This window comes from Macaca thibetana, chromosome X, assembly GCF_024542745.1.
Source record: "Macaca thibetana thibetana isolate TM-01 chromosome X, ASM2454274v1, whole genome shotgun sequence".
In the NCBI taxonomy this organism is placed as follows: Eukaryota; Metazoa; Chordata; class Mammalia; order Primates; family Cercopithecidae; genus Macaca; species Macaca thibetana.
In genome coordinates this window covers 45,295,449-45,310,806 of record NC_065598.1, presented here as the reverse complement: position 1 = coordinate 45,310,806, position 15,358 = coordinate 45,295,449, and the positions used below count along the sequence as shown (strand labels likewise).

At 40.9% G+C, this 15,358-nt stretch overlaps 1 protein-coding gene and 1 pseudogene across 1 annotated transcript in view; both read left to right on the top strand.

Moving 5' to 3' along the window:
• SLC9A7 (solute carrier family 9 member A7) overlaps positions 1–15,358 on the top strand; it is a 1,149,612-nt gene that overhangs the window by 1,097,285 nt on the left and 36,969 nt on the right. The window lies entirely within an intron of this gene.
• LOC126945748 (keratin, type II cytoskeletal 8-like) overlaps positions 1,857–15,358 on the top strand; it is a 29,834-nt pseudogene continuing 16,332 nt past the window's right edge.

Genomic DNA, 15,358 nt, shown 5'->3' with positions numbered 1-15,358 from the left:
TTTGCTTGTCTGAAAAGTATGTTATTTCTTTGCTTACGAAGCTTAGTTTGGCTGAATATGAACTTGGTTGGAATTTCTTTTTTTTACGAATGCTGAGTAAAGGCCTCTAATCTCTTCTGGCTTGTAGGGTTTCTGCTGAGAAGTCTGCTGTTAGCCTGATGGAATTCCCTTTTGTAGGTGACCTGTCCCTTTGATCTAACTGTCTTTAACAGTTTTCCTTTCATTTGAACTTTGGAGAAGCTGATGACTATGTGTCTTGGGTATAGTTGTCTTATATAGTGTTTCCCAGGGGTTCTCTGCATTTTCTGAGTTGGAATGTTGGCCTCTTTAGAGAGGTTGGGGAGATTTTCATGGATGATATCTTCAAATATGTTTTCCAAGTTGCTTGGTTTCTCTCCCTCTCTTTCAGGGACACCAATGAGTTGTAGATTTGTTCTCTTTACATAATCCCATATTTCTCTGTGGTTTTGTTCAATCTTCTTTATTTTTTAAAAATTTTTCCTGACTGAGTTATTTCAGGGAACTGGTCTTCAAGTTCTGAGATTCTTTTATCAGCTTGGTCAATTCTGCTTTTAATACTTGCAATTGTATCGTGAAATTCTTGAGATATGTTTTTCAGCTCTATTAGGTCAGTTTGGTTCTTTCTTAAAATGGCTACTTGGTCTTTTATTTCCTATATTGTTTTATTGTATTCTTTGGATTCCTTGGATTGGGTTTCAACTTTCTCCTGAATCTTGATGACCTTCATTCTTATCCATGTTCTGAATTTTACTTCTGTCATTTCAGTCATTTCAGCCTGGTTAAGAACAATTGCTGGGGAACTAGTGTGGTCATTCGGAGGTAAGAAGACACTCTGGCTTTTTGAGTTGCCAATGTTCTTGCACTGCTTCTTTTTCATCTGTGGAGTCTAATGTTCCTTCAGTCTTTGAAGTTGCTGTCCTTAGGAAAAATTTTTTTTTTTTTTTTTTTTTTGCTTTCATCTTTGATAAAACCCACCTTATAGCACATCTTTGATGCCCTTGAGGGTTTAATTATGGTAAAACATGGGTTTAGTCAACTGACTTCCTTTCTGGAAGATTTTAGGGTGCCAGTGCTCAGCTCAGTACTCCTGGGCTGCATACCGTAATTCTGGGGGCCTAGTACTGGGCCCCTAGCTTTTTTCTCTAGCCCCTAGAAGTTAGGAACCTGTGGAGGGGCTGAGGTATTCCTGTTCTCCTGGCCACAACGATTCAACGAGTGGTATCAGCCAAAGTGCTTCATAGGGGTAGTGGCTCATGAGTGCCAGAAGCTGTGGCAGCACAGCAGGATGCATGTGCATCAGTTGGGGCAGGGTACTAGTGGGAGTGGGGCTGCTGCATTCCTCTGCATGCTCAAACCCATGGTAGCAGTGGTGGTGGTGGTGCGTTGGTGGGCAGTGGGACCACTGGCATCTATGCACACATTTGCACTGGCCATGGCAGGGGCAGCATGCAGGGGGTGGCATTGTCAGCATCCCTGGGTGTTTGCACTGGCAATGGCATGGTGGGGCATGGTTGCCAGTATCTATGCAAGTGTTTGTGCCGGTGATGATGATGCAGGCAGGTGCTTGTGCATTAGCAGCAAGGTGTGACAGGCAGTGGGTGCACTCAGGCTGGCAGCAGCGGTGTGGCGGGGTGTGCGCGCACATGCACCCTCACAAGGGAGGGCAGGTGAGGGCCACCTGCCCCTGCATGCTGGCAAAGCAGTGAGGGGACAGTTATTGGCCAGCACAGTGGTTGGGGAAGGCTACGGTGTGTGGAGTGGTGGACATCAATGGAGTTGGACATCTTCTGGAGTTCTCTGATGGTCAGGTGTGGTTTGCCAGCAAAGAAGCTACGATGATGGCCCCCCAGAAGCACCCTGGTTGGGCATCTGCTGCACTGCAAGCAGGCATGGCCAGGCTGGGGCCCCAGGAGAGGTCAGAAGACAGGAGGCACTTATACTGGACTGGCCCCATTGCATGGGCAAGACCACCCCGCTCTGTCCAGATCTGATAATCACCCTAAGCATAAAGTCTCTTGAAGGAGTGTGGCAAGCCTTGGGGGAGGAGTATCCCTGGCCATGCTCCATCACAGACATTCCAGCACCAAAGTCTCTGGGCTCTGAAGAGGCTGGAATTCTGCCCTTGCCACCTCTCTAAGGAGCTCTCGCTGCCAGCTCAAGTGTCCATGGGGGTTGTAGGGTCTCCCGCTGCCAGGATTCCAGAGGTTTGTGACAAGAGTGGGCCACTGCTCACCTGTTCAACTCACCCCTTCCCCAGGAGTTGCTGTGGGCCAGGAACAAATCCCTGTGCTTGGTAGCCACATGCAGGGTTCCTAGCTTCCTCCCCCTTCAGCCCAGCAACTGAGTTCTCCCTCCATCCACTTTTGATGCCTTCCTTCTGAAGATCTGCTTGGAGTGTGCCAGTGTTCCCAATGTCCCAGTCTCTTTGTTGGGGATGTTCCTCCTGGATGCCTCTAGTCAGCCATCTTGTCTCCCCTCCCAATGTGATGTTTTAATATTTGTATACATTGCAGAATAATTAAACCAAGTTAATTAACATAAGGCCCACCAAATTAGACTTGAGTGCTTACGGAATCTGGCCACTGTTGTGAGAAGGTGTTCTTTATTGGTGTGTATTTTCTATTGTTGTTGTTGACAGTGTTTCTCCAGATTTTGATAGTTTCTTCTAAAATGGGGTGAGCCACTTATAACCTAGACAATTTCTTTTGAGGTGAATTTTTATAATTTATCCCTAGACAGCAAATCATAGAATGCTTCTGTTGTGGAGTGAATTGTGTCTTTTCCCACCAAATTCATATGTTATAATTCTAACCCCCAGTAGACACTGGACTTTCATCTGACCAGAGGTATCAGGAGTGCTCAGTGCTTCAGGATTCTCAAACGTGAGCTTGAATTAATGCAAGAAAACTCTGAGCCTGTACATTCTTATTTTATTTTGCTTTATTTTATTTTAATATTCTGCATGGCAAAGTGGAAAGTATGCATAAGGCACTTCTACTGCGTATTCAAACTCAAACGTTGTCTCCAGGAAAAGTACGTGTGCAATTGAGTTGTAGCTTAACTAGCTACCTTTTTCATGGACAACCATTTTCACTTGAATGAATGACTGACAGATAAATCATGGTTGTTCAGATTTGGGTATTTGGCAGATATTTTCTTGAAAATGAACAAAGTGAGCTTGTTATTTCAAGGAAAACAACTGGCAATATGTGTTGCCAAAGATAAAATTCCAGCTTTCAAGAAAAAATTGGAATTTTGGAAAGCTTATATCTGCCACCATGAGTTTGTCAGCTTCCCAATATGTAAAGACATTTTCTGATGAGATTGCTGTTTATATTAACAAATATGATTCAAAAATTTATATAATGAAATGTGTCAACATTTGAAAGATCTGCATAATCTGAACCAATATTTTCCAGATGACCAATTCATAGTTTTACAAAGTCATTTGCGAGTAAAAAAATATATATTTCAAGTACAAAATAGAACAATGAATTTTAATGTAACAGACGATGAAGCACTCATTGATATGGTCTCAGATCTATGTTGCAAGTAACCTTTATGCAGCTACCACTCGCATTTTGGTATAGTATCAAAGAATATTCACAAGTATCTAAAAAGGCTACTAAAATACCCCCTCCTTTATCCAACTACACATTTGTGTAAGCTGGATTTTTTTTTTAACATATATACTTTGATCGAGACAGCATATTGCAACAGCTAGAATTTAGAAGCAGATATGAGAATCCAGGTGCCTTTTTTATTTGTTTGTTTATTTATTTATTTATTTATTGAGATGGAGTCTCACTCTGTTGCCTAGGCTGGAATGCAGTGGCACACTCTTGGCTCGCCACAACCTCCAACTCCCGAGTTCAAGCGATTCTCCTGCTTCAGCCTCCTGAGTAGCTGGGACTACAGGCGCGCACCACTATGCCCAGGTAATTTTTGTATTTTTAGTAGAGATGGGGTTTCACTACGTTGGCCAGGCTAGTTTCAAACTCCTGACCTTGTGATCCTCCCACCTTGGCCTCCCAAAGTGCTGGGATTATAGTCATGAGCCACTGCACCTGGCCCCAGTTGTCTTTTATTAATCCAGACAGTAAAGAGATTTAAAAATGTAAAATAATGTTATTCTTCTCACTAATTCTTTTGCTTCACAAAAAAGTAGCAATTTTTCATACAATATTTAACTTATATTAACTTATAATGTTTATTATTGTTATTTCAAAGTGAATTTATAAATTAACATTTTTCAAATTTCTGTTTTAATTTTAATATAGCAACTATCGATAAATATAATCTACATTAACCAAAGCTCATTAGGATCCTCAATAATTTTTGAAAGTGCAAAAAAATTCTGGGCTCCAAATATTTGAGAACTACTGATGTAGATGGCACACAGCAGTGTTTCCCAAAGTAAGCTCAGGGAACTCTTTGCATCAGAAACACTCAATTCGCTTGTTATAAAATACAGATTTCTGGGCTTTGTGCCAGATTAAATCAGGTTTCTTAAAGGGTCAGCTTGTATTTGTTTTCAATTTTGAAATTCCCAAACAAAACATTGCTTGAATTTAATAAAATTAAGGCAGTCCCTTAATAGTGTGGCCAGTTGTGTCATCTGAGATTGTAGACAATCAAACTGAACACAACACCTGTTCTATCAGAGATCCAAACCTCAGGAATTGTGGCCATGTTTGTACAAATGCAGTGATGAGAGTTCTTTAGACAACATTTTCTGCAAAAATAACTTACATACGTAGAGAAATTGACATATGGAAGTGGATTGCATTTGACGTGTCTTCTCCAGTTACCTGTGGAGCAGAGCATATATTCTCAAGGCTTTCATTTTTTCTGCTCCAGCATAAAAGCCAACTACTGTGGTGGCCATTTGAGATGAGGCAGGGGAAGGGTTGGTGCAGTGAGGCTGGGTTGAACACAGAAGAGTGGATCTTGGCAACTAAGACATACAGAAGCCAAGCTAAGGAATGTGTTTTTCTGAAAAGCCACATCTGGACCCCTGGTTAACATCCTGCCTGATCTTTTGCCTCAGACAAGAGACTAACCACATAAAACACACAGAGTGTGGAGATTTGGCCCATCTTTATTTGTCAGATATAGTAACACAAATTCAAAGCACTTTGGCTATATGCATAAATATGTATACGCATGCACAGTCACATTTGTGTGTGTTTTTATGGTGGGGGTGGGTGGGAATTTTAGTACTCAACTGGGAACCATGTCTCCCTGTGGCCTGCCTCCTGGATAAAATCCAGTCTCCTTCTTTGTGAACTATTAAAACAGACAAGTCTGCAGGCTCCTGTTGCTGGAATAAGCTGAACAATGGCATGGGATAGAAACTAAGATCTGGAAATGTGTTTTTGGTATGTGGCCCATGATTTCTCTTGCCTTTTTATGATATCTTCACTATAGGCACAAGGGCATTTTTACAAAGTCAACCTGCAGATATGTGATTTTATAACACTCAGTTCACTTGTCATTTTCCTTTGTCTTATTGATGGAGCTTTGTGTCCATCTCCCATCCCTTCCCCAACTCTACAGTCCTGTCCTGGCCATATACATCCCAACATGGTTTCATTCTGATCAAAATTTCTTCTCTATGATGTCTCCTGAGTTATGTGCAGCATAAAACATTAAGAGGTTTTGTTGTTTTCATTTTCTTCAATAAAGCAAAGGATTTGGCTTACAATTCACTTAGGTGTTATAGAAGTAAGAAATACAGGTATGGAATATTGGTTTGAATAAAAAAGTCAAAGAAGCAGAATTGAGAAAAACAAGTCTATAGTGGCCAAAACTATTGGAAGGATGAATTAGACTTGTGTAAGCTTCGAATGCAGGTCAGTAAAACAGGCTGCATTCATGGCGTATTATTGTAGTGACTGTTTCTTCCTTAGTACATTATCTACTTGTACTAGCTGGGCTGCTAGCCAGAGAATGATATGCTCTGATTGCTCAAAGCTCCCTCCTGCCTTCCCACCCTTTTCACCTCTCTTCTAAGAGGTCTTCTGTGACCACACCCCAACTTTACAACTTCCCTGGAGCACCAGAACATCATTCCTTCTTCTTGCCCAGATTAAACTTATATTTAAGGACAGTCTACAGGAGGCTGGGCATTCATTATATTTTATTCCACTAGATTATTACCACAATTCCATGAGGTAGCAATTATATATCCCTTTTTCACAATAAAAAAAAAGTGAATGCCAAAGAAGTGATTTCCTTGTGGTTACAACAGCTAGTGAGTATCAGAGGAAAGAATTCTGGGTGTTCATACCACTGGACTCTCGACTCCCACCCACCTCTACAACTTCGCCTTTCCTGCATTACGTAAGTGGATGTGGCGAACTAACATAATCTAACCAGTGAATGAGTGATGAGTGCTCAATATGCTCCCCACAAGGGGGATTTTATGTCTTGAAAGAGAGGCCTTAGACATGGGAAAGACTGCTGGACTTCTAGAGGAGTAGCAGAAGGTAAGGGACATGTTTGGGGTCAGAAGGAACCTCCTCAGGAACCTGAAATTGTACCATGTAGAGAAGTGTCACAATTTGGCAATCCTTGGTCCATGTCTGACAAATAGAAATATTTGTTCCTTGGGCTCACGTGGTGTTTTTAAAAACTTGAATATTTGCCAGCAGTTAGAAATTGGGAGATTCAATCTAAAAATCTAGATTTCTAGGTTTTCTCCGCAAATTGGATGATACAACATCACAGGATCTATATTTTTCAATGAAAGCGACTGGCCAGAGCTGCCCTCTAAAGAGATTCAAGCTCTCATGTCATCACAAGGCTTGCAGATCTCCTGGCTTATTTCATTTCTTCCTGTGCCACTATAGGCTTTTGAGTTTGAGACTCCTGAAGTAGATGAAGGCCTCTTCTGCTCATGAGAGGGGCGTCATCCTTAGAGGTGGAGGTTGTGAAGAGGCCTGGAGGCTGAATTTCCATTTTCCTATTATCTTTCAAGAAAGGAGTCAACAAATACATCAGCCCCCATATCTCAAGGCTGGAAAACATTTTATGAAAATAAGGCCCCCGTAAAATAAAATGTGCCTTAGCTTTGTAGGCAGGACTCTGCAGTCTGATAAGGCAATGTTCCTATCAAGATTCAGACCTTTGCCTTGATCACATTTTTTTTTTTTTTTTTTTTTTTTTAAGAAACAAGGTCTCTACCCAGACCGGAGTGCAGTGGCATGATTATAGTTCACTGCAGCCTCCAACTCCCAGGCTCAAGTGATCTTTCTGCCTCAGCCTCCAAAGTAGCTAGGACTACAAGCATGAGCTACCATGCCTGGCTAATTTTCAAATATTTTGTAGAGACAGGATCTTGCTTTGCTGCCCATGCAGAGCTCAAACTCCTGGCTTCAGGTGATCCTGCCTTGGCCTCCCAAAGCACTGGTATTACAAGTGTGACCCACCACATCTGGCCTGCTTCAATCATAAGAAAGATGGTGAGGGCCAGAGGGAATTGGCAGCTAGCTACTTTTACCTCCACAATTTGCAAAAGGGATTGAAAACTGTCCAGGCCCACAGAAAAGGCAATAGGCCCATGAAATTCACAGGACTTGACCCACTTTTATAAACATCATCCCCTCATAAACCTGGTCCTCCCAATGCCCACTCATGGGGAAACTGACTCCCTCTGCTGATCCTAACTATTCGTGATGATTCTCTGGCCAGGGCCACATTTGAAAAGCCATCAAAGCTAACATTTGCATTGTAAAAATCATACTCATAATCATAATCATAGTTAGCAGTCGTTGAACTCTATAATGGGTGCTATGCTAAGCTCTTCCAATACCGTATCTCAATGAATCCCTATGACAATGTTAAAGTTTGTTATCATTATTATTCCCTTTCTACAAATGAAGAAACAGAGACCAAAGAGATTAAGTAATTTGCCAAAGATAACACAGCTAAAACATCTTGGAGTCAGATTTCAGGCCCAGATATCAGGGATAGGACCCCTGATACAATGGGCAAAAAAGGCTTTCATCTACACTCTATTAATTTTTGAAATCTTTAACTGAAAATTCACAGTAACTAGATAAGATGTTAAGTCTTGCTAATCCTGCCTGCTTTCTTTTCACAGTAAGTGTATAATATATCAACCCTGCTTTCTATTTTCCCTGCACGTGGTTGATAATAGAGCAGCTAGAACCCTAGTTATATTTTGGACAGTTCTTTTTTACTTTTTGACATAAGATTTCAAATACTGCTGCCATTCTTTTGCTTATTACCACGTGTGCTTGATTTGGCTCAGTGCTTGATCTCGGTGATCCAGCAATTTGTCCCACTGCAAATACCCTTCATTTCACATGTGCCATATTGGGAACTCTATTTAATCAGAGTTTGTTTGATATGTGCTGGGAATTTAGCAGTGAGTGGGAAAAGTTGAGCAGATCTTCAGCCTCTGTTGAAGTCCAGGTAGAATTTTCACCTTAACTGGAAATGACTTAAATCTTATATAGAGAGAAGTGTGATGCTTGCATGTGTCTCAGTGATTTTATACATTATATTCTAACAGCCATCCTTATACTCAGAGGGTTATTGTTTTCTCCAAAGAAAAATGTGGTGCGTGCTGAGTTTTGTTTAGGTGGCAACAGAAAAGAGAGGTGCCAATTCCAAGTTTTTAAAAATTTGAAGTTGAGTGGGTGGCTTTGAAATGTCATAGAAATCAACTCAATTAGATGTTTGGCTGGAAAACATCAGGATGCATCAACACTGCTTAGGCTGGCTTCCTACAGTCTGAAACAATGTGGCACAAAAAGCATATTCAGAAGCATTGCTTGTAGGAAAATTGCTGCACAAAGCAGGACCAGGCAGGATGGGTTTAGGGGATGGAGAGAAAGAACCTTTTTGGATATGGGCCAGAAGTTAAAAGGGAGTTAGTGATAAAGCCAAGGCAGCACTTTTGTGTATCAAAGCACAGACTTCACCTTTGAATTACAAAGCAGATGCCACAAGCAGGTGACCTGTAGGTTCAACGTCAGTCACTATCCACACCTCCAATACATGAGGGTACCCTGTTGGACCCTCTAGTTGCTCTGCTTACTGGGACTAGGAAGAACAAATAAAGCAGGAGAATAATGAAGAGGAAAAATAATAGTAAACTAAAGAAAATGAGGGGCCAAACGGGTGGGATGTGTCAGGAAAAGTGCTGACAACCAGGGAACAAGTCTAGCTAGGGCATGAGAAATCCAGTCTAACTCCAGGCAAGGATAGAAAATGAAGAGGAGTCTTATCTGGAAAGAGTATGGGAATATGGGTGAGGCTTTGTAAGTTCAGGGCAAGAAGTATGACTGCACCTAGCTGGATAGGTTCATTTTATTATCAATATTACCATATTATGAAAAGTGAAGGGCTAAAGCAATTGAACATCATTCAGCCTCTAAAATGAGACCACCAGAGATGAGTTAGACTAACAGACAGCCAGACAGTATAGGTAGAGCACTTCTTCTACCTTCTCATAAGCCCAGGCACCCAAGTCATCAGGTAAAAGAGGATTCAGTGGGTAGCCTGTCCTTTCTTTGGAGGTATATCAGGGGGCTTTCCCGGAATTTTGTTGAAGCACTGAAATTGTGGTCTTCCATAAAGGCCAACTACTAAACTGCATTTTTGGGCAAAGAGCAAGGTGGGCTCAAAATTATTTGGTACTCAGAGTTGATCACCGGAAGGAGGCTAAATGTGGGGCAATAACAGCTCCTTTCCCTAGAGTAGAAGTCCCCTGATGGTGGCAGATAATGCTGAGCCCCTTTCCTTGACAGTATTATTGGGCCCCCAGATGAGATGAACAGCCAGAACAGAGTGAGTCAGTGATGTGAGAACCAAAAGAGGAGTACCATACACAGAAATCCAGGAATTTAGGGGATGTTCCAGCTCAGGAGATCCAAACAGGCCAGGAGTATTATGTGCAGGTTCCCTCAGAGACTCACAGTGATTGGATATTTAAGATGGCCTTGGCACCTGGATGATAGAGAGTGACCATAGAGCTCTTCATTAACAAGTCTGGGCAGAGAGTCAGAAGTCTGGATGCTATTTTAGCCACTAATTATTAAGGACATATTTAGGAAATCAGAGTTCAGAGCATTTAAGGCATTTGCCTGATGTCTCGTATCTGAGAAGTGACAGAATCAAGATTTCAACCTAGGTCAGCTTGACTCCAGAATGCTGCCTCTCCATGACCCTTTTCTCGCCATGCTCTTTAGTAGGTGACGAAAGATAAATCAAGACACAATAAGGGCAGATGTGAGCAATATGACTCTGACATGTGGCTTCCTGTGGATCCTAATACCCTCTCTACCTCAGTGGTGAACATCTGTCAACAGATCTAGAGGCACAAATAAAAGCAAATAGGTTATTCTGCCTGGTTGGCGGGTTGTTAAATGGTGGCTGCAGATGGGCACTCATTAGAGGGCCAATGTTGGCGGTTGCTAATATTGTTAATATATCAGGACCACAGCATTCCTCTAACAAAATCTTACTTTCCTCCCAACTTTTAAATCCCTTCCAGGATTGATTGTCCAACTGACAGGACTTAGTGAAACCTGGAAAGGATGCCAGTTGAAAGCCCTATGTTGAATTTCAGGCTTCCAAGGGTGAGACCAGACTAGATGAGACTTTAACATCGAGTGGTCAAAGGCAACATCAACTGACGGCAAGTACAGAATAGAGAGAAGATGGTTGGGGTGTGTGGTAAGAGATGGATTATGGAATGTGATTCAGGATGAAGACTGTGAATACTATGAGGTCTTTGGTTCCTGCTTTTGTGTGGTGCTGGCTGAATGGGACAAAAAGAGACCTCACATCTTAGGCACCAAGTAGAATACATATGAGTATATCTTGTTTCTTTGTTCTCTGAGAGCCCAAATTCCCCAGAGAGTTCTTAGGAAGAATTATTTCTATATTGAAAATAACTTGGAATAGCTCATGATTTAAATTTTTATCAGTACTTATATGGAATTTGCTGAAACTTGAATTAAGGCACTTTACCAATTTATTTTTATACCTGGCTAAAAACAGAAGCAGCTGACTTGTGGGCTCTGGCCATGATTGGTAAATAGAATGCTTTTAGGAATTCTACCATCTCTGCAGAAAATAAATATCCAAAACAATTTTTCCCTGACATCAGTGGCCACCAGTTACAGTAGTGGTAAGAACTCACTGAACCATGAGCCGCATCTGTGCAGATCCCAACTTAATTCATTTTATGTCATTCATCACATTCATCTCATCTTTTATGTCATGAATATCAAAACAGCATATATCTGCACAGAGTTACAAATATACTTCAGCTTGGCAATAGCTTTGAAGTAATCCAAAGTGAAGTTACTATCATGAAAGTCTGTCATTCTAGACATATGTCTATCTTATTCTGTCTGAATGTGTTTCCTTAACATTTTTTTAGCCCATTTGTTCTCTTCATCTATTAACATATTTGATTTTATCATCTTTGTTAAGTATAGGTTTATATCATTTTCTTTAAAAAGTTTAACTCATTCAACTAAGACATTACCAGAAGATGACTTGATTTGGAGTGGTGACTTCCATAAAATTAGCAAAAAAGAAAAAAAGACATACACAATGACAAAATCAGGTTTATCCCCAAAAGGCAAAATTGATTTAATATTTTAAAAGTCAATCAGTAATAGTTAACCATTATTAACAAACTAAGAAAACACTCATATTATAATCTGAATAGGTATAGAGAAAGCATTTAACAAAATTCGACACCCATTTATGATAAAATTCTCACTAAACTAGGAACAGAAAGTGTATTAGTCCATTCTCACACTACTATAAAGAAATAACTGAGACTGGGTAATTTATAAAGAAAAGAGGTTTGATTGGCTCATGTTTCCACAGGCTGTAGAGGAAGCATGGAAGTATCTGCTTCTGTGGAGGCCTCAGGAGGCTTTTCCTCCTAGCAGAAGGCAAAGCAGGAGCAGGCATCTTACATGGCAGGAGCAGGATTGAGAGAGAAGGGGAAGTGCCACACACCTAATTTTTTTTTTTTTTTTAATTTTCAATAGGTGTTTGGTTACATGAATAAGTTCTTTAGTGATGATTTCTTAGATTTAGGTGCACTCATCACCTGAACAGTGTACATTGTACCTGATGTGTAGTATTTTATCTCTCAACCCCCTCCCACCCTTTCCCCCAAGTCCCCAAAGTTCATTGTATCATTCTTATGCCTTTGCATCCTCATAGCTTAGCTCCCACTTATGAGTGAGAATATATGATGATTGGTTTTCCATTCCTGAGTTACTTCACTTAGAATAATGGTCTGTAATTCCATCCAGGTTGCTGCACATGCCATTATTTAATTCCTTTTTATGGTTGAGTAGTATTCCATGGTATATATATACCACATTTTCTTTATCCACTTGTTGATTGATAAGTGTTTGGACTGGTTCCACATTTTTGCAATTGTGAATTGTGTTGCTATAAACGTGTGTGCAAGTATTTTTTTTGTATAATGACTTATTTTCCTCTGCATAGATACCCAGTAGTGGGATTGCTGGATTAAATGGTAGATCTACTTTTAGTTATTTAAGGATTGTCCACACTGTTTTCCACAGTGGTTATACTAGTTTACATTACCACCAACAGTGTAAAAGTATTCCCTTTTCACCACATCCATGCCAACATCTATGATTTTTTTAAATGTTTTGATTATGACCATTCTTGCAGGAGTAAGGTGGTATCACATTGTGGTTCTGATTTCCATTTCCCTGATAATTAGTGATGTTGAGTGTATTAGTCAGTTTTCATGCTGCTAATAAAGACATACTTGAGACTGGGTAATTTATAAAGAAAAAGAGGTTTAATGGACTCACAGTTCCACATGGTTAGGGAGGCTTCACAATTATGGCAGAAGGCAAAAGGCATGTTTTACATGGCAGCAGGTAAGACAGAACTTGTGAAGGGGAATTCCCATTTATAAAACAATCAGATCTCGTGAGACTTATTCATTACCATAAGAACAGTATAGGGGAAATTGCCCCCATGATTCGGTTATCTCCACTTGGCCCCACCCTTGGCACGTGGAGATTGTTACAATTCAAGCTGAGATTTGTGTGGGGACATAGCCAGACCATATCATTCCATATCTGGCTCCTCCCAAATCTCATGTCCTCACATTTCAAAACCAATCATGTCTTCCGTACAATTTCCCAAAATCTTAATTCATTTCAGCATTAATTCAAAAGTCCACTGTCCAAAGTCTTATCTGAGACAAGGAAAGTCCTTTCTGCCTATAAGCCTGTAAAATGAAAAGAAAGTTAGTTATGTTCTAGATACAATGGCAGTACAGGCATTGGGTAAATATGCCCACTCTAAATAAGAGAAATTGACCAAAAAGAAGGGGTTACAGACCCCATGCAAGTCCAAAATTCAATATGGCAGTCAAATCTTAAAGCTCCAAAATGATCTCCTTTGACTATATGTCTCACATCCAGGTTGTGCTGATGCAAGAGGTAAGCTCCCACATCCTTGGGCAGCTCTGCCCTTGTGATTTTTGCAGGGTATAGCACCCCTCCAGGCTGCTTTCACAGGCTGGTGTTGAGTGTCTGCAGCTTTTCCCAGTGCACAGTGCAAGCTGTCGGTGGATCTACCATTCTGGGGTCTGCAAGATGGCAGCTCTCTTCTCACAGCTCCAGTAAGTAGTACCCCAGTGGGGACTCTGTGTGGGGGCTCCAACCCTATGTTTCCCCTTTGCACCACCATAGCAGAAGTGCTCCATGAGGGCTCCACTCTTGCAGCACACTTCTGCCTCTATATCCAGGCATTTCCATGCATCCTCTGAAATATAGGCTGAGGTTCCCAAACCTCAGTTCTTGACTTCTGTGCACCCACAGGCTCAACACCCCATGGAAGCTGCCAAGGCTTGGGGCTTGCACCCTCTGAAGCCATAGCCTGAGTTGTACCATGGCCCCTTTTAGCCATGGCTAGAGTGGCTGGGATGCAGGGCACCAAAACCCTAGGCTGCACACAGCAGGGGGGCCATGGGCCCAGCCTATAAAACCATTTTTTCCTCCTAGGCCTCCAGGCTTGTGATGGGAGGGGCTGCCACAAATGTCTGTGACATACCCTGGAGACATTTTCCCCATTGTCTTGGCAATTAACATTTTGCTCCTCATTACTTATACAAATTTCTGCAGCTGGCTTGAATTTCTCCTCAGAAAATAGGTTTTCTTTTCTATCATATCATCAGGCTGCAAATTTTCTGAACATTTATGTTGTTTTTCTTTTAAAACCCAATGCTTTTAACAGCACCCAAGTTACCTCTTGAATGCTTTGGTGTTTAGAAATTGCTTCTGCCAGGTACTCTAAATCATCTCCGTCAAGTTCAAAGTTCCACAAGTCTCTAGGGCAAGGGCAAAATGCCACCAGTCTCTTTGCTAAAACATAGCAAGAGTCACCTTTACTCCAATTCTCAACAAGTTCCTCATCTCCATCTGAGACCACCTCAGCCTGAATTTTGTTGTCCATATCATTATCAGCATTTTGGTTAAAGCCATTCAACAAGTCTCCACGAAGTTCCAAACTTTTCCACATTTTTTTGTCTTCTTTTGGGCCCTCCAAATTGTTCCAATCTCTGCCCATTACCCAGTTCCAAAGTTGCTACTACATTTTTGGGTATCTTCACAGCAGCGCCCCACTCTACTGGTACTAATTTACTGTATTAGTTCATTTTCACACTGCTGATAAAGACATACTCAAGGCTGGGCAATTTATAAAGAAAAAGAGGTTTAATGGGCTCACAGTTCCACATGGCTGGGGAGGCCTCACAATCATGGCAGAAGGTGAAAGGCACATTTTACCCAGTCTCAGGTAGTATCTTATAGCAGTGTGAAAATGGACTAATACAACTTGATAGCACAAAAGGGTGACTATAGTCAAAAACATTTTAATTGTACATATTGAAATAACTAAAAGAGTATGACTGGATTGTTTGTAACACAACAGATAAATTCTTGAGGGATGGACACCCCATTTTCCATGATATGATTTTTATACATCTCATGTACCCCATAAATATTTACACCTACTATGTACTCACAAAAATAAAAAATTAAAAAAAGATAGTTCCCCTGCTCTTTGAAGGACACTATTAAGAAAAGGACAAGATACTCCACAGACTGAGAGAAAATATTTGCCAATCACATATCTAACAAAACACTGGTATCTGGAATATATAAATAACTCTCCAAACTCAACAATAAGAAAACAAACATCCCAATTAAAAATGGATAAAAGATTTGAACAAAAGCTTCACCAAAGAAGAAAAATGGATCACAAGTAAGCATACAAAAAGATG